We start from the raw sequence: 19,267 nt of genomic DNA on the forward strand, positions 1-19,267 counted from the left end.
CAGCTCCGCAATGAGCCCAAAGCGTCCGCTGCCTGGCAGCGCGCGTATTGCCGAGAGCGTGATCTGGCAGAGGCGCTGGGCTGGTGGAGCCGTGCCTGGTGAGCGGGCGGGCAGCTCTGCGCTGAGACCGGGCTGGGCTGGCTTTCACGAACCAGTCAAAGTAGGCTATGGGATGTTGGTGCAAACTGACATGGCCGTTACATGTACTTCTGGAAAATGGACGACAAGCCCGAGAGAAATAGGATGCGAAAGACAGGCTATCGGAAAACATTTACATAATGTTTGCAGCACCATCTGTTCAGTGGTGTTATTTATGTATGGAGTGAGCTTCCTCCCACTTACACGTTGCACCAATAATTACCAAATCTCTTTATTCCTAATGTAATGGTTGAATCTCTTTATACGTTATGGAATAAGGAAGCACGCTTTTTTTAAATTTTGATTATTCTCAAAGAAGAGAATACGAAATAAAAATTAGGCTGAGTATTGATACTGCAGACGAATCGCCAAACATTGTAACAAATGGGTGCTGTTCCCTCGAGTTCAATGTAGCCGGGTAATCCCGTTGTTTTCGGTGCTGCTTTAAAGGCAGGCGATAAATGTGTGAGATGGGAATCAGGATTAGAGAATAGGGTTTTCCTCTGGATTGCTGGACCCAATAATGAATATACGAGGAACGTCGGAAAGATTTGGGGTCAGGGTCTCGGAGCAAGATATTTAAATCAGATGTTGATAAATTTGCCAACTTTCATTTAGTAGCATCCAAACGGCTATTTTATAGTAGATTTCAAGAAATCTTTCAAATTGGATTTTATCATTTCCTCGTTCCAAAGCAATGCCGGCAATATTATTTTCAAATAAATTCTTTCGCTGAAGAATTTCCTGAACAGCAACAAATAGCGGCTCAAGTTTTCTGCTGATGTGTCCATTGCAAAAGACTATGTTAATATATACGGAATGTTCCTAATTAAGCAAGAGTTTCCTGCCGCATACACTGAACATCCTGCTTGACCTTTCTTTGCTTACATTTGACATCACCTTTGGCACTGCTGATGAAAATGAATTTCTTTTCACCTTCCGCTACAGGACCCTAGCGTCATCTAGTTTACTCAAAGTACGCGCCACTCATTAATACCAATTAAAGTAGTGCTTGCATGAGTTGGTGAAATGCTATGCTGAAAAGCCCTTTCATTGAGAAAAAAAACATCTCTTCTTTACGGGTCAGTTTTTGAATGTTCATGAGATGTACTATCAATCTCAGGTACAGAACCGAATGCCAAATATCAGAATAAGAATCAGGTTTATTATCACGGACATACGTGGTGAAAGTTGTTGTTTCGTGGCGCTAGTACAATGCAATACGTAAAAAATGCTACAAATAACAATAAGAAATATAAAAATTAAGTAAGTAGTGCAAAATAGAGAAAAAAGTGGAGTCATTTTCATGGGTTCATGGACTGTTAAGAAATCTGATGGCGGAGAGTAAGAAGCTCTTGCTAAGATGTTGAGTGTGTGTCTTCAGGCTCCTGTACCTCCTCTCTGATGGTAGTAATGAGAAGAAAGCATGTACAGGACGACGGGAGACCTTAAAAATGGATGTTGCCTACTTGAGGCATCACCTTTTGAAGATGTCTTGGATGGAGGGCGGATAGTGCCTATGATGGAGCCGGCTGAGTGTACAAAACTGCAGCTTCTTCCAGCGGCCCCTCCGTACCAGGGGCTGATGCATCCAGTTAGAAAGCTCTCTGCAGTACAGTACATCTGTAGAATTTTGCCAAGAGTCTTTGGTGACCAAATCTCTTCAAGCCGCCAATGAAATATAGCTACTTCTTAATAATTGAAGTCAGCGTGTAACTCCAGGTCAGGGTCTTGAAAAGGGGAAGAACAGAGATATTAAAGATGGAAATAGAACTGTTTTCGAAGATGCAAGCGAAGGAGTCACTGTTTAGTGCCAATTTGACTTAGCTCCCTTCTCCACTATTCCCAGGCATAACTGTAGAAGGAGTAAAGCAGTGGGTAAGCTCGCATCCTGGAGGTGCAGCAGTGATGAGATGTAATTTGCAATCCACAATGACTGCAGTCTCCCAAAGAGGAAGTCAAGTATACAGATGCAGAGGGAGATACAGAGGCCCAGCGTCTGAAGCTTGCTGTTTAGTACTGAGGGAATGATGGTGTTGTACACTGGGCTTTAGTCAATAAACAGCAGATTGATGTAGGTATTCCTGTTGTCCAGGTGGTCCAAGGCCGGATGTTGACCCAGTGAGATTGCACCCACTGTAGACCTATTGTGGCAGTAGGCAAATTGCAGCCAGTTCAGGACCTTACTTTGGCAGGAGTTAATTCTAGCAATGATCAACTTCACCAGAGCAGTTGTGAATGCTACTGGATGATAGTCATCGAGGGAGCTTCCCCGGTCTTCTTGTGTGATTGATGCCCTTTTGAAGCAGGTGGGAACCTCTGACTTTAGCAGTGAGAGATTAAAGATGTCCTTGAACACTCAAGGTTTTCAGTGCCTGCCTGACACCTTGCAAAGGTTCACCCTCTTGAAAGATGTTCTGACTTTGCCCTCTGAGACAGAGATCACAGGGTCACCTGATGCGGCAGGGGTCCACAGAGCTGTAGTTTTATTCTACCTTTCAAAGCATGCGTAGAAAGTGTTCAGCTCATGGAGATTGAGGCACCATGGTTATTTATGATGTTGGGTTTTTCCTTGTGGGAAGTGATGGCCTGCAAACCCATCCATAACTGATGTTCATCTGATTCAGCCGGAATTGGTTTTTTTTGCTCTTAAGATAGCTTTCCATAGGTCGTACCTGGACTTCTTGTAGATTTATGGACCACCAGTCTTGAACACCACAGTAGTCGTGGCAAATACAGCAGTGGGTCCCATTCATTATGTTAATTCCAATATCCATTCACTATAATTGTCTTTAAAGGATGTAATAAAGGTGGGCTATTTGCTAATTTACTTTTTATTTAAAAAATTATCAGGCACTTCTCTTCTACATTTCCTTTTCCTGTAAGATGTATTTACATATTTATAATGACTTCTGGAAATCATTTTCAATTATATAAATAAACTGGATTTTAGGTTCCACATAAACATAATGGAAATAAGAATTAAAATACCCTAAAACACCACATCTGTAAACACATAGAACATAGAATAGTACAGCACAGTACAGGCCCTTCGGCCCACAATGTTGTGCCGACCCTTAAACCCTGCCTCCCATATAACCTCCCACCTTAAATTCCTCCATATACCTGTCTAGTAGTCTCTTAAATTTCACTAGTGTATCTGCCTCCACCACTGACTCAGGCAGTGTATTCCACATACCAACCACTCTCTGAGTAAAAAACCTTCCTCTAATATCCCCCTTGAACTTCCCACCCCTTACCTTAAAGACATATCCTCTTGTGTTGAGCAGTGGTGCCCTGGGGAAGAGGCACTGGCTGCCCACTCTATCTATTCCTCTTATTATCTTGTACACCTCTATCATGTCTCCTCTCATCCTCCTTCGCTCCAGAGAGTAAAGCTCTAGCTCCCTTAATCTCTGATCATAATGCATACTCTCTAAACCCACATCCTTCCTATAGTGAGGCGACTAGAACTGGACACAGTACTCCAAGTGTGGCCTAACCAGAGTTTTAAAGAGCTGCATCATTACCCTGCGACTCTTAAGCTCTATCCCTCGACTTATGAAAGCTAACACTCCATAAGCTTTCTTAACTACTCTATCTACCTGTGAGGCAACTTTCAGGGATGTGTGGACATGTACCCCCAGATCCCTCAGCTCCTCCACACTACCAAGTATCCTGCCATTTACTTTGTACTCTGCCTTGGAGTTTGTTCTTCCAAAGTGTACCACCTCACACTTCTCCGGGTTGAACTCCATCTGCCACTTCTCAGCCCACTTCTGCATCTTATCAGTGTCTCTCTGCAATCTTTGACAACCCTCTGTGCTATCCACAACAACACCAACCTTTGTGTCATCTGAAGACTTGCCAACCCACCCTTCTACCCCCACATCCAGGTTGTTAATAAAAATCACGAAAAGTAGAGGTCCCAGAACCAATCCTTGTGGGACACCACTAGTCACAACCCTCCAATCCAAATGTACTCCCTCCACCACAACTCTCTGCTTTCTGCAGGCAAGCCAATTCTGAATCCACCTGGCCAAACTCCCCTGGATCCCATGCCTTCTGACTTTCTGAATAAGCCTACAGTGTGGAACCTTGTCAAATGCCTTACTAAAATCCATGTAGTTCACATCCACTGCACTACCCTCATCTATATGCCTGGTCACCTCCTCAAAGAACTCTATCAGGCTTGTTAGACATGATCTGCCCTTCACAAAGCCATGCTGACTGTCCCTGATCAGACCATGATTCTCTAAATGCCCATAGATCCTATCTCTAAGAAGCCTTTCCAACAGCTTTCCCACCACAGATGTAAGACTCACTGGTCTATAATTACCCGGACTATCCCTACTACCTTTTTTGAACAAAAGGACAACATTCGCCTCCCTCCAATCCTTCGGTACCATTCCCATGGACAATGAGGATATAAAGATCCTAGCCAGAGGCTCAGCAATCTCTTCCCTCGCCTCATGGAGCAGCCTGGTGAATATTCTGTCAGGCCCCGGGGACTTATCTGTCCTAATGCATTTTAACAACTCCAACATCTCCTCTGCCTTAATACCAACATGCTCCAGAACATCAACCTCACTCATATTGTCCTCACCATCATGAAGTTCCCTCTCATTGGTGAATACTGAAGAGAAGTATTCATTGAGGACCTCGCTCACTTCCACAGCCTCCAGGCACATCTTCCCACCTTTATCTCTAATCGGTCCTATCTTCACTTCTGTCATCCTTTTGTTCTTCACATAATTGAAGAATGCCTTGGGGTTTTCCTTTATCCTACTCACCAAGGTCTTCTCATGCCCCCTTCTTGCTCTCCTCAGTCCCTTCTTAAGCTCCTTTCTTGCTACCCTATATTCCTCAATAGACCCATTTGATCCTTGCTTCCTAAACCTCATGTATGCTGCCTTCTTCCACCTGACTAGGTTCTTCCCCTCACTTATCACCCATGGTTTCTTTACCCTACCATTCTTTATCTTCCTCACCAGGACAAATTTATCCCTAACATCCTGCAAGAGATACCTAAACATCGACCACATGTCCGTAGTACCTTTCCCTGCAAAAACATTATCCCAATTCACACCTGAAAGTTCTAGCCTTATAGCCTCATAATTTGCCCTTCCCCAAGTAAAAATTTTCCTGTCCTCTCTGATCCTATCCTTTTCCATGATGACGGTAAGGCCAGGGAGCGGTGGTCACTGTCCCCCAGATGCTCACCCACTGAGGGATCTGTGATCTGACCCGGTTCATTACCTAATACTAGATCTAGTATGGCATTCCCCCTAGTCGGCCTGTCCACATACTGTGACAGGAATCCGTCCTGGACATACTTGACAAACTCTGCCCCGTCTAAACCATTGGAACTAATCAGGTGCCAATCAATATAAGGGAAATTAAAGTCACCCATGATACCTACCCTGTTATTTTTGCACCTTTCCAAAATCTGCCTCCCAGTCTGCTCCTCTGTATCTCTGCTGCTACCAGGGGGCCTATAGAATACCCCCAGTAGAGTAACTGCTCCCTTCCTGTTCCTGACTTCCACCCATACTGACTCAAAAGAGGATCCTGCTACATTACCCACCCATTCTGTAGCTGTAATAGCATCCCTGACCAGTAATGCCACCCCTCTTCCCCTCCCCCCCAATCCCTTTTAAAGCACTGAAATCCAGGAATATTGAGAATCCATTCCTGCCCTGGTGCCAGCCAAGTCTCTGTAATGGCCACTACTTTTTCATAATTCCATGTATGTATCCAAGCTCTCAGTTCATCACCTTTGTTCCTGATGCTTCTTGCATTGAAGTACATGCACTTTAGCCCTTCTACCTTACTACTTTACACCCTTCATTCTGTTTCTCTTTCCTCAAAGCCTCTTTATATGTTAGATCTGGCTTTACTCCATGCACTATACTTGCAGTTCTCGCGTGACCTTTATCCTCCTCCACCTCACTATCTGCTCTGACACTCTGGTTCCCCTCCTCCTGCAAATCTAGTTTAACCCCCCCCCCCCCCCCGGAGCAGCACTAGCAAACTTTCCCACAGGGATTTTAGTCCCCCTCCAGTTCAGGTGCAACCCGTCCCATCGGAACAGGTCCCACCTTCCCTGGAACAAGCCCCAATTGTCCAGAAACATGAAGCCCTCCCTCCTGCACCAACTCCTTAGCCACGTATTTAGCTGCATTATCTTCCTATCTCTAGCCTCACTGGCACGTGGCACAGGTAGCAATCCTGAGATTGCAACCCTGGAGGTCCTGTCCTTCAACTTTGCACCTAACTCCCTAAATTCTCTTTGCATGACCTCCTCCTTCTTCCTGTCCATGTCATTGGTCCCTACATGGATCACGACATCTGGCTGCTCACCCTCCCTCTTGAGAATACTGAGAACTCGATCTGAGATATCGCAGACCCTGGCACCTTGAAATATCTTCATTCTTCACAGCACTGTCCCAGATTTACAACAATAGTTCCACAAATAATATCATGAGATTATTCATGGACGTAGTTCACACCAGAAATACAGCCTTGGTAGATGCTAGATGAAACATATCACCTTTACAAAATTAGGTATTATAGTCTACTTTTTCCTCTTTTTTTATTGTCTAGTACGATTCTAACGTTGTGCTTTCTTTGATTTATCTTCTTGTCTTAATCCAATGGGAAATATAATTATCCTATTGATTAATCACTCTCTAATTTTCTTTTGTCTGTGGTTTTAGGTGGCACCAGAACTTATCTGGGAATTCAGTTACCAATCAAAAACACGTTCTACTAAAAGCTTCATTTCAGCAGTTGTCACTAGACATGAGCTCTTAACTCAAGTTCTTGAAAGACATACAAGGCTGCCAAAAAAAAAATTCCCTGGAGCAGTACAATTCACCATTAAATGTGAGTATATTATTAACCCACTTTACTAAATATACGATAATACTTCATACAGTAATTTTACCATTTAAGGGAAAATTTCAGCAGCACTTTCAACACAACTGGTTAGTCCTCTTAAGTCCATCAGTGGCAGGTCCTGATAAGTGCCTGTTCTTCATTAACAGGCAATGTCCTATGACTCCCCTTGCTGGAGGAAGTGCAATGAAGTGAGCTTAGTAGATGCCTATGTTTTATATATCCAAATCAGTTCTGAGTACCAGGTTACATATCATCAAGGACTGAACCAAATCTTCATATAGGTGTGTGGGCTTCACTTCACCATTGTGTTGGTCATCAAAAAGGTCAGTGAAGGTAAGATAGTCAGGATGAACAATTGCTTCTCCACCTCCATCGTCCTCGGTGTGGGTGATTCCAGGCTGAGCCCACTGCTGTACACTCTACTCACACATGACCACACGGCCAAGCACCCGAGTAATCACATAATCACTTTTGACATGACATTGGTGGGGCTCATCACCAACAATGATGAGACACCCTACTGAGAGGAGGTGGAAGTGATGTTCATTTCACTTCAATGTTGCTAGTTGAACTTTCAGTCACTATGCCCTGTCACCACTCACCACCTTCCCAAAACTCCCTGCATCTATGAGCCCGTCTATGCCCTTTCCAGGACCATCTGCTTTTTTTTCCACTGCGGTCCATTTCTATGTCAGATATTGTCCAGTTAACAGGAATGATCCTCTTTATACAACTAACGCTGCAGGAATATATGATTAGAATTTGTTATTGTTCAAACTAATGGCAGGCAGTGACGAGTGGGGTACTGCAAGGCTCAGTGCTGGGACCCCAGTTGTTTATAATATATATTAATGACTTAGACGAGGGAATTAAATGCAGCATCTCCAAGTTTGCAGATGACACAAAGCTGGGCGGCAGTGTTAGCTGTGAGGAGGATGCTAAGAGGATGCAGGGTGACTTGGATAGCTTAGGTGAGTGGGCAAATTGATGGCAAATGCAATTTAATGTGGATAAATTTGAGGTTATCCACTTTGGTGGCAAGAACCGGAAAACAGATTATTATCTGAATGGTGGCCGATTAGGAAAAGGGGAGGTGCAACGAGACCTGGGTGTCATTGTACACCAGTCATTGAAAGTGGGCATGCAGGTACTGCAGGCGGTGAAAAAGGCGAATGGTATGCTGGCATTCATAGCAAGAGGATTCGAGTACAGGAGCAGGGAGGTACTACTGCAGTTGTACAAGGCCTTGATGAGACCACACCTAGAGTATTGTGTGCAGTTTTGGTCTCCTAATCTGAGGAAAGACATTCTTGCCATAGAGGGAGTACAAAGAAGGTTCACCAGATTGATTCCTGGGATGGCAGGACTTCCATATGATGAAAGACTGGATCGACTAGGCTTATACTCTCTGGAATTTAGAAGATTGAGGGGGGATCTTATTGAAACATATAAAATCCTAAAGGGATTGGACAGGCTAGATGTAGGAAGATTGTTCCTGATGTTGGAAAGTCCAGAACGAGGGGTCCCAGTTTGAGGATAAAGGGGAAGCCTTTTAGGACCGAGATGAGGAAAAAGTTCTTCACACAGAGAGTGGTGAATCTGTGGAATTCTCTGCCACAGGAAACAGTTGAGGCCAGTTCGTTGGCTATATTTAAGAGTGAGTTAGATAAGGCCCTTGTGGCTAAAGGGGTCAGTGGGTATGGAGGGAAGGCTGGTACAGGGTTGTGAGTTGGATGATCAGCCATGATCGTACTGAATGGCGGTGCAGGCTCGAAGGGCCGAATGGCCTACTCCTGCACCTATTTTCTATGTTTCTATGTTTCTAAAGCTTGCTAGATTTGCCTGACACTAATGTAAGTTGAGAATTGTTAGATGTGCCTTCTAAAAAGGACAAAAAGAGTGGGTAGGTAGTTCAAGGGACTTCTCAGGGCATCGTGCACTCCAGCTCATCTCCAGTTTGAACACTCTTTAAGGAGAGATTTTTCCTGAGAGTGCAACCGGAGGATGCACAGGCTTTCAGTTGGGATATTAACTGGCCCCATAATCTTTGCCGTATCCAGTGCTCTCAGCCATTTCTCGATGTCATGTGGAGGGGCCGGCTTCTCTCTTGGGGAGGATCTCTGAACAAAGCTGAGATGTATCATTGATCAGAATCAGAATTGACATATCACCAACATGCGTCACGAAATTTGTTGTTATGCAGCAGCAAAATATAATAATAAAAAACTTTCATTTACAGTAAATATATATATGTTAAATTAAATAATTTTTTTTCTCCAGATAGCCATGAAATGGAGAAAAACCATGGGAGTTGTCGATAGAAAAGACATCAACCCCACCCCCCCCCGCCGCTTGAAATAGAGAAAGAAACAAAACTCGCAGACTCCAAACCCCCCACCCTTCCCTCGCACAAAAAACTAACGGGATTGCCCACATGGAAAAAGACAGCTGGAACATCAAAAAACCAAAACCTCCAACCCCTCCCTGGCAAAAAGAACAGTGACAAACATTTCAAACCGTCAACCCCTCCCTCACACACAAAAAGCTATCAGATTGCCCGTGCAGAAGAACACCAAAAAGAACATCGGACTCCATATCCCCAAGTCCTCCCTGGCACAAAAAAGTAACATATTGCCCACTCGCCAATCGACAACAGGAAAGGAGACACCAAAAACTGTAGGAGACCAATATAAAGTACAGTACAGTAATCAAATAAATCTCAGAACTTTGAAAACATTCTCCTGTTGAGGAATGTGGCTGCACAAACTCAGTCTTTCTGTGAAGAGCAACTGACACAACAGGTCCAAATGCCACCGACCCAACTACCAATTGCCGTCGACTGTGTGGCCTCCGTGGAGAGCGACTGCTGCCTTCTTCCGCATTCGCCTCAATGCTTCAATCTTCCTTGGAGCTTCGAAATGGAATGGTTTGTGACCCCGCGCCCTGTCTCTGGCTTTCTCCATGAGCCCTGCTGCTGCTGTTAGTTCTCAGCACTTTGTTTGCCCAGTTTTGAGCTGCTTCACCTGTTCTGAAACTATCCCATTTAGTACGTCAGTTGTGCCGGACAACAGAGCAGAGGGTGTTCTTGTTAGCTAGATGGGACTTTATCTCTAACAACGCGTGTGTGGATGAGGTCAAATAAGTTTATTACTTGTGTTATTTCACTCATTAACTGACATAGATCCTGTGTGGAAACCATGTTCTTCAAAACTTGGCTAGTAGTGTTGCTGCTAAATCACTCTTGAAGGTGATCATTGAAATACAACCACCCCCACCCCCGTTTTGTGTCTAGCTACTTTCAGAACTTCCAAGAGTTGTTTAACATGAAAGAGTGCTGACCCATCATCTGAAGAAGAAAAGTAATTTGTAATGAGGAGGTGGCTTCCTCACCATGTTTGACCTCACATTTTGAATGTAATGTTTGAAGTCTTTCAGGATGACTTTGTTTTTATATAGGCATCCGTTAGTCTCGTGAGATCATGGATTTGTGCTTTGGAAGGTTTCCAGGGCGCAGGCCTGGGCAAGGTTGTATGGAAGACCGGCAGTTGCCCATGCTGCAAGTCTCCCCTCTCCACGCCACCGATGTTGTCCAAGGGAAGGGCACTAGGGCCGATACAGCTTGGCACTGGTGTCATCGCAGAGCAATGTGTGGTTAAGTGTCCTTGCTCAAGGACACAAAACGCCGCCTCGGCCAAGGCTCGAACTAGCGACCTTCAGATCACTAGACAAACACCTTAACCACTTGGCCACGTGCCAGCACAGGATGACTTTATCTCACCTGTAAACACCATGACATCCCTTTCAGTATGTTATATGGGATATATTTAAGATTTGGACTGAATTGAATTGAATTGGTTTATTATTATCACGTACTGAATTACAGCAAAAAGCTTGCTTGCACACTGTTCTCACAAATCATTGAGGCAGTACAGGGCAAAACAATAAAAGAATGCAGAATAAAGGTACAGAGCAAGTGGGGTGTAGGTAGACAGTAAGGTGCAATATCATAACAATATTTATTATGAAGAGTCCATCTGTCATAATAGGAAGCAATCAAATGGTTTTATAACTGCAGGATAGAAGCTATCCTTCAGCCTGGTGGTCCGTGATTTCAGGTTTTTGTATCTTCTGCCCGATGGGGAGAGGGGATGAGAGAATAACTTGGGTGGGTAGGGTCTTTGATCCTGCTGGCTGCTTCACCGAGGCAGTGAGAAGGATAGACAGAGTCCATTGAGGGAGGCTGGATTCTGTGATGTGCTGAACTTTGTCCACAACTCTCTTCAGTTTCTTATGGATCAGGCAGAACAGTAGCCATACCAAGCCATGATGCATCCAAATAAGATGCTTTCTATGAATCACCAATAGTAATTAGAGGGGTCAATGAGGACATGCGAAATTTTGTCAGCCTCCTGAGGAAATAGAGGTGTTGGTGAGCTTTCTTAGCTGTGGCTTCAATGTGCTTGGACCAGGATAGACTTTTGGTGATGTTCACTCCGTGGAATTTGAAACTCTAAACGTCAGCACGATTGATGCAGACAGCAGCATGTGCCCCACCCCTGCCACCCTTTCTGAGGACAATGACCAGCACTTTCGTTTTGCTGACAGTGAGGGGAAGGTTGTTGTCATGACACCATGTCACTAGGCTCTCTACCTCCTCCCCATCCTTCCACCCACTGTTAGTTGAGATACACTATGGTGATATTATCTGAAAACGTAGAGAGTTAGAGCATAATTCGGCCATTCAGTCATGAGTGTACAAGGAGTAGAGTGTCATAGATAAATTGAACACATTGTAGGTTAATAATAATAAGATATGTGGACAATTTGAAATTATATGCTCCTTCATCAGTAAAGGTAAAAAAATTAGTTCAAATGGTAGAACTATTTTCCAAAGTTATAAACTCGAACTTTAGACTAGATAAGGGCAGAACATTAAAAATAATGAAAGGGTCAACAGAGGTAGTAGAATATAAAACAGAACAGCAGGATACAATACAGAAATCATTAAGTGTAAAACACCAGAGATATACTGAATTAAAAGAGGAAATTGAAAGACTGTGGAACAGGAACAATGAGGTCCTGAAAGGAGAACATAGAGAAAGCTGAGAAGCAGGACCTCCCGGCTAGTAATTTCTGGATTGCTGCCTGTGTCATGCACCAGTGAGGGTAGAGACAGGATGATTTGGCGGATAAGTGCGTGGCTGAGAAGCTGGTTCAGGGGTCAGGACTTCAGTTCTTGGATCACTGGGATCTCTTCTGAGGGAGGTATGACCTGTTCAAAAGTGACAGGTTGCATCTGAACCCAAGGAGGACCAATATTCTCGTGGGCAGGTTTGTTAGAGCTGTTGGGGAGGGTTTAAACTAGTTTGGTAGTGGGGTGGGAACCGGAGTGAAGGGACTCAGGATAGGACAGATCGTAATAAAGTAAAGATAGTGTGCGGTCAGACTGTCAGGAAGGGCAGGCAAGTGATGAGACTTAGCTGCAGCCAACAGGCTGAGTATCAAAACATTAGGGATGCAGAATCAGAAAGGATAGCAAATACAGTACTCAAGGTGTTGTATCTAAATGCATATAGTATAAGAAATAAGGTGGATGATCTTGTTGCACTATGACATATCACCAGGTATGATGTTGTGGCCATCACTGAATCATGGTTGGAGAATGGTTGTAGTTGGGAGCTGAATGTCCAAGGTTACGCATTATATCGGAGGGGGGGTATGGCTCTACGGCAGAGGGGATGGTATGGCTCTACGGACATCATTTCAGTAGAAAGATGTGACATAGGATCGGAAGATGTTGAATCTTTGTGGGTTGAGTTAAGAAACTGCAAGGGTAAAAGGACATTGATGGCAGTTAGATACAGGCCTTCCAATAGTGGCTGGGAGGTGGACCACAGGTTACAACAGGAAATAGAAAAGGTGAGTCAAAAGGGCAATGTTATGGTCATGGTGCTGTACTGGACCGACTGATGCAAAAACAAAAGTACCACAAATACACTAACGCACATAATTCTTTTCAAACCTTTATTCTTTACTCATAGCATGCTATGGGGGAAGTTACAGACTGATCTCCCACAAGAACCAGTCCAGACACTGCCCCCAAATTACACAATTCTCCACAATTTATAACATTGATCAGGTAGCAGGAAATCTTACGATCACAAGTTTAGATAATATTAGAATCATTTCAATCACATGCTAAGATACAATTAGATGTAAAATAACCATTGGTTAGTTAGTTATAATTATTTTAAGTCAAGGCTAGCCCATGAGTTCCTCATTCGGACACCTTCCCCTTTTCTCCAGAACATTCTAGCCCTTTACATCATTCTTCCCATATTTAGCTATACCTTGAGATGCTTCTGCAAGATCAGATAGTTCTTTATTTGAACCTTTGCCTATCTCTAGAGAACAATGACTGGTACGTCACCTGTTGCCGGGTAAAGCTTCTTTTCGACTGTCCAAAACAGTAAGCGAAGGCGCACTCAAGGTGATTGATCATTAGTTAATCATTGTTCTTAGCCTATACTCCTATTTACCTATCCCTTCACTGCATCAATGGGAGATTTTAACATGCAGGTCGATTGGGAAAATCAGACTGGTAATGGATCTCAAGAGAGTGAGTTTGTTGAATGCCTAAGAGCAGTTTGTCATTGAGCCTACTAGGGGATCAGCTATAATGGATTGCATATTATGTAATGAATTGGAGGCAGTTAGGGAGCTTAAGGTAAAGGAACCCTTAGGAACCAGTGATCACAATATGATTAAGTTCAACTTGAAATTTGATAGGGGGAAAGTAAAGTCTGATGTAGCAGTATTTCAGTAGAGTAAAGGAAATTAAAGAAAAGAGGAGTTGGCCAAAGTAAATTGCAAGGCAGGGATGTCAGCAAAACAGCAATGGTGTGTGTTTCTGGGAAAAATGAGGAAAGTTCAGGACATATGTATTCCAAAAATTAAGAAATACTCAAATGGTAAAATAGTACAACCATAGCTGACAAGGGAAGTCAAGGCTATTGTAAAAGCAAAAGAAAAGGCATACAACAAAACAAAAATTAGTGGGAAGATTCTGAAAACCTACAGAGAGCAACAAAAATTATTAGAAGGGTAAAGATGAAATATGAAAGCAAGCTTGCAAATAATATCAAAGTGGATGATAAAAGTTTTTTCAAGTATGTTAAAAATAAAAGAGAAATGAGAGTGGACATAGGACCGCTGGAAATTGAGGCAGGAGAAATAATAACAGGGGACAAGGAGATGGCTGATGAACTAAATGAGTGTTTTGCATTAGTCTTCACTTTGGAGGACGCTAGGAGTATGCCTGATGTTGTAGTGTGTGAAGGAAGAGAAGTAGGTGCAGTTACTATTACAAGAGAGAAGGTGCTCGAGAGAGTATCCCTTAGGCAGTCAATGGAGTAAGACACTTGTGGCACTACTCCTTCCTTATACAACTTACTTTCCACTGCTAGTGTTAGCGTATAACTTTTTAAAAACGATTCTGCCTATTGGAGACAAGGGGTTAAGGGATTATAGTTTAGCATGCTGTCCGCCTATTGGATGGTTTTCGGGCTTTGGGGGGAGGAGGGTGGGGTTATTAGTTTAGGTTTTCTCGACTGGGCAGTCCTGAGCAGTTTTCCTGTCAATCATGTTATTTTTTTTCTCTCTGATCGAATCCATAACTTGTTCTTCCCTGTGGGTATGGTTTGTACCGGCATACTAACTTATTTTATTAAACCTTAAATTAAGGCCTCATTATGGACGGATATCTATTTTTATTAATTTTAAAACCCCTTTTGTACATCTGAATTCTGTCACTGATTCAACTGGAAGATACTTAATTGTTATTGGTCTGTTATGTGGTCAAAAGATGGCTTTGGTGTATGTGTATGCACCTAATGTAGATAGTCCTGAATTTTTTAAGAAGTTATTCTCTGCGTTGCCGAATTTAAATGACTATAAGTTGATCATGGCCGGTGACTTTAACTGTTGTCTCAATCCTTCGATTGATAGATCATCAACCACTCTGTGGCTTCCTAACAAGGCTGTGACTTGTATTAATTCTTTTTTACTAGAATACGGCCTGGTCAATATTTGGAGATTTCCTTACCCTAAAGATAAGGATTTTTCTTTTTTTTCACATGTTTAACATAAATATTCAAGAATTGATTTTTTTTGTTGGATACGCGACTGCTGCCTTTTGTTGCTGACTGTGTGTATGACGCTATTGCGTTGTCGGACCATGCGCTCACGAAACTAATACTGAAGTTCCCTGATGATATACAGAACGCATCTCAGTGGAGTTTCAATGCTACACTGCTGCATGATTCAGCATTTGTAAGTTTTATTAAAGAACAAATTTCTCTATTTTTTGAATTAAATACAACTGGGAATATGTCAAATTTGGTTATTTGGGATGCGATGAAATCTTTTCTTAGGGGCAGATAATCTCATATCCAGTAGCTTTAAGAAGGAAATCTAAAGCGGAACTTTGAGTGATTACTAACAGGATTAAAGAAATAGATAAAGTTTACTAAGTAACACCTAGTGAAGATCTATATAAGGAAAGGTTGAACTTCAAGCATAGTATGATATGCTTCTGACTTTTCCCATTGAGCAGCAACTTTTGAAATCTAAAAGTCAATTTTATATACATGGGGATAAATCAGGTAAATTGTTGGCTGTTCAACTTAAAGCATCTATGGCTAGAAGACAGATTTTAAAAATAAGAAGAACTGATAGAACTGAAACGTCAGATTGTCAGGAAATTAATAAAGTATTTCTGGATTTTTACTCCAACCTTTATAAATCTGATTTTCCAGACAATACTACTTTTATGAATAGATTCTTGCAAAGATTGAATATACCCAAAATTTCTATCCAAGATATGAATACATTAGATGCGCCTATTAAACAAGAAGAAATAGTAAGGCCTATATCCTCTTTTCAATCAGTAAATCCGGATGGATTTACAGTAGAATTTTTTAAGACTTTTACTGAAATAATTACACCTCATTTATGCCAAATTTTCACTGATTCTATACCCTCTGGGACCCTTCCGAAAACTTTCTATGAGCCATCAATTTCATTAATTCCCAAAACAGAAACAGATTTATCTGAGTGTGCCTCTTACAGACCAATTTCCTTATTAAATGAGGATTCTAAAATTCTTTCTAAGATTTTGACTAACAGGCTTGAGAATATTCTACCTAAGATTATTTCTAAAGATCAAACTGGAAGTATTAAGAATAGATATTCATATTTTAATATTAGATTATTGAATATTACTCATTTGTCTCCATCTAAACTATCCAAATGTGTTGTCTCCCTCGATGCAGAGAAAGCCTTTGATAGGGTAGAGTGGTCCTATTTATTCAAAGTTTTAGAAAGACTTAATTTTGGTCCAGGTTTTATTTCCTGGATTAGGCTGATCTATCAAGCTCCTATGGTGGCAGTTATAACTCACAATCAAAAATCTCCTTATTTTAGGCTATACAGAGGTACCCGGCAGGGTTGTCCTCTTAGTCCGCTGTTATTTAACCTGGCTTTAGAACCTCTTGCTATTACCCTTTGGGACTCCAACAATGTTCAAGGTGTTAAGAGAGGAGATAAAGTGCATAAGGTTTCGTTGTATGCAGATAACTTGTTAGTTTATATTTCAGATCCTAAAAAATCTATTCCTTCTATGTTATCTATATTTTATGAATTTAGTAGTTTTTCTAAATATAAATTAAATTTGCACAAAAGTGAGTTATTTTTATTAATACCTACTTGGATCAATACGATCAAATTCCTTTTAGTATTGCTAAAAATAACTTTACTTATCTTGGTATTAAAATTACCAAAAATTTTAAGGACCTGTATAAATATACCTTTCTTCCATTAATTGAATACACACAACAAATACTTTCTAAATGGTCTCCTATGTCATTATCTTCAATTGGTCGAATTAATGCTATTAAAATGATAGTGCTACCGATGTTCTTATATGTATTTCAAGCAATCCCTTCCTTTGTTCCTAAATGTTTTTTTGACAGAATAGACTCTAAAATTTTATCTTATATTTGGAATAATAAAAATCCTAGATTGAGTAAACCTCTAATGCAGAAATTAAAAAAGCATGGTGGTATGGCTTTGCCAAAATTTAGAATGTGTTACTGGGCAATTAATATTCGATATATTTTGTTTTGGATTCATTATTAAGACATACATGATTGTCCTTTACGGGTAGATTTGGAGAAAAACTCGGTGAAGGGGTACTCTTTGGCCTCTTTACTGGGAGCTTCTCTTCCTTTTTTGCTTTCTAAGATTGGTAGTCGAGACCTCAATCCAATTATAAAACATACATTAAGAATTTAGTTTCAGTTTTGTAGGTTTTTTGAGTTTAATAACTTCTAGTAAAATCCATCTTAATTATATTTTTAAACCATCAATTTCTGATCAGACCTTTTTAATTTGGAAAACTAAAGGAATAATAACTTTTTTGGATTTGTTTATGGAGGATGGTTAAATGTCTTTCACTCAGTTAGTGGACGAATATGATTTATCTAATGCACACTTTTTAAGATATTTACAAATTAGGAATTTTTTACATAGTTTACCTCCAAATTTTCCCTCTGCTTATCCACCCAATATGATAGATACTCTTTTTCAGGTTAAACCATTTCAAAAAGGACTGATAGCTATAATTTATAACTGGTTATTGAATTTGCAAAAGGTATCTAACGATAAAACTTAAGGTGCTTGGGAATTGGAGTTTCGAGAATCACTTTCAGATAAGCAACGGGATAAAATTTCTCATCTATTTGTTCCCGTCATTCCTTGATACAGTTCAAGGTAGTACACCAGGCACATACGTCAAAGGATAAATTAGCCCGTATTTTTCCTAGTATTAATCCTATTTGTGACAGATGTAATATTGAGGTGGCTACTTTAACTCATATGTTTTGGTCTTGTATCAAGATAGATACCTTTTGGAAAGATGTCTTTAAAACTTTACCACAAGTTTTGAATTTGGACCTACAACTTAATTTATTTACAGCAATTTTTGGGATCATTCCACCGGAAGCAGGATATGTTCCTGTTTCCGCTCAACGGATGATAGCATTTACAACTTTATTGGCTAGGACAGCCATTTTGCTTAAATGGAAGGACTCTAATCCACCTACTGTTTTCTGTTGGCTTTCCTCCATTATGTCCTGTTTAAAATTTAGAGAACATAACAAGTCGGATATTTGATACAGCCTTTAAATTTGAAGAAACCTGGTGACCTTTTATTCAATATTTTCATATGGTTTTATTTATAGCTCTCCCAGTTTCTCTCTCGAAACTTTGGATTTGATCAGGAAGTTTTTCTTTTTTCTTACTTTACTCTCAATATGGGCTGCTCAGTCCCCTTTTTTTGTTTTTGTTTATAGAGAATAGTGTTTTTTTTCCTATATATAAAATTATAAAAGTTTAAAAATGCAAACACGAGGAATTCTGCAGATGCCGGAAATTCAAGCAACACACATCAAGGTTGCTGGTGAATGCAGCGGCCGGGCAGCATCTCTAGGAAGAGGTACAGTTGACGTTTTGGGCCGAGATCCTTCGTCAGGACTAACTGAAAGAAGAGCTAGTAAGAGATTTGAAAGTGGGAGGGGGAGGGGGAGATCCAAAATGATAGGAGAAGACAGGAGGGGGAGGGATGGAGCCAAGAGCTGGACAGGTGATTGGCAATACACACATTCTTTCTCTCACTCTCCTTTTTCTCTCTCTCTGTCCCTCTGACTATACTCCTTGCCCATCCTCTGGGTTCCCCCCCCCTTTTCCTTCTCCCTGGGCCTCCTGTCCCATGATCCTCTCATATCCCTTTTGCCAATCACCTGTCCAGCTCTTGGCTCCATCCCTCCCCCTCCTGTCTTCTCCTATCATTTTGGATCTCCCCCTCCCCCTCCCACTTTCAAATTTCTTACTAGTTCTTCCTTCAGTTAGTCCTGACGAAGGGTCTCGGCCTGAAACGTCGACTGTACCTCTTCCTAGAGATGCTGCCTGGCCTGCTGTGTTCACCAGCAACTTTGATGTGTGTTGTCTATAAAAGTTTATCTTTTTTCTCTCTTTATGAAATGATAAGAGGAGTATTTTTTTTATTATATACTATTAGATTAATACTATGTATGATCTTGATAATGCTTATTTTACTTTCTATACGTATTGTTATTGATATAGATATCGGAGATAATTCTCCTCTTGT

Source organism: Mobula hypostoma, chromosome 6 (genome assembly GCF_963921235.1).
Source record: "Mobula hypostoma chromosome 6, sMobHyp1.1, whole genome shotgun sequence".
Taxonomy (NCBI): domain Eukaryota; kingdom Metazoa; phylum Chordata; class Chondrichthyes; order Myliobatiformes; family Myliobatidae; genus Mobula; species Mobula hypostoma.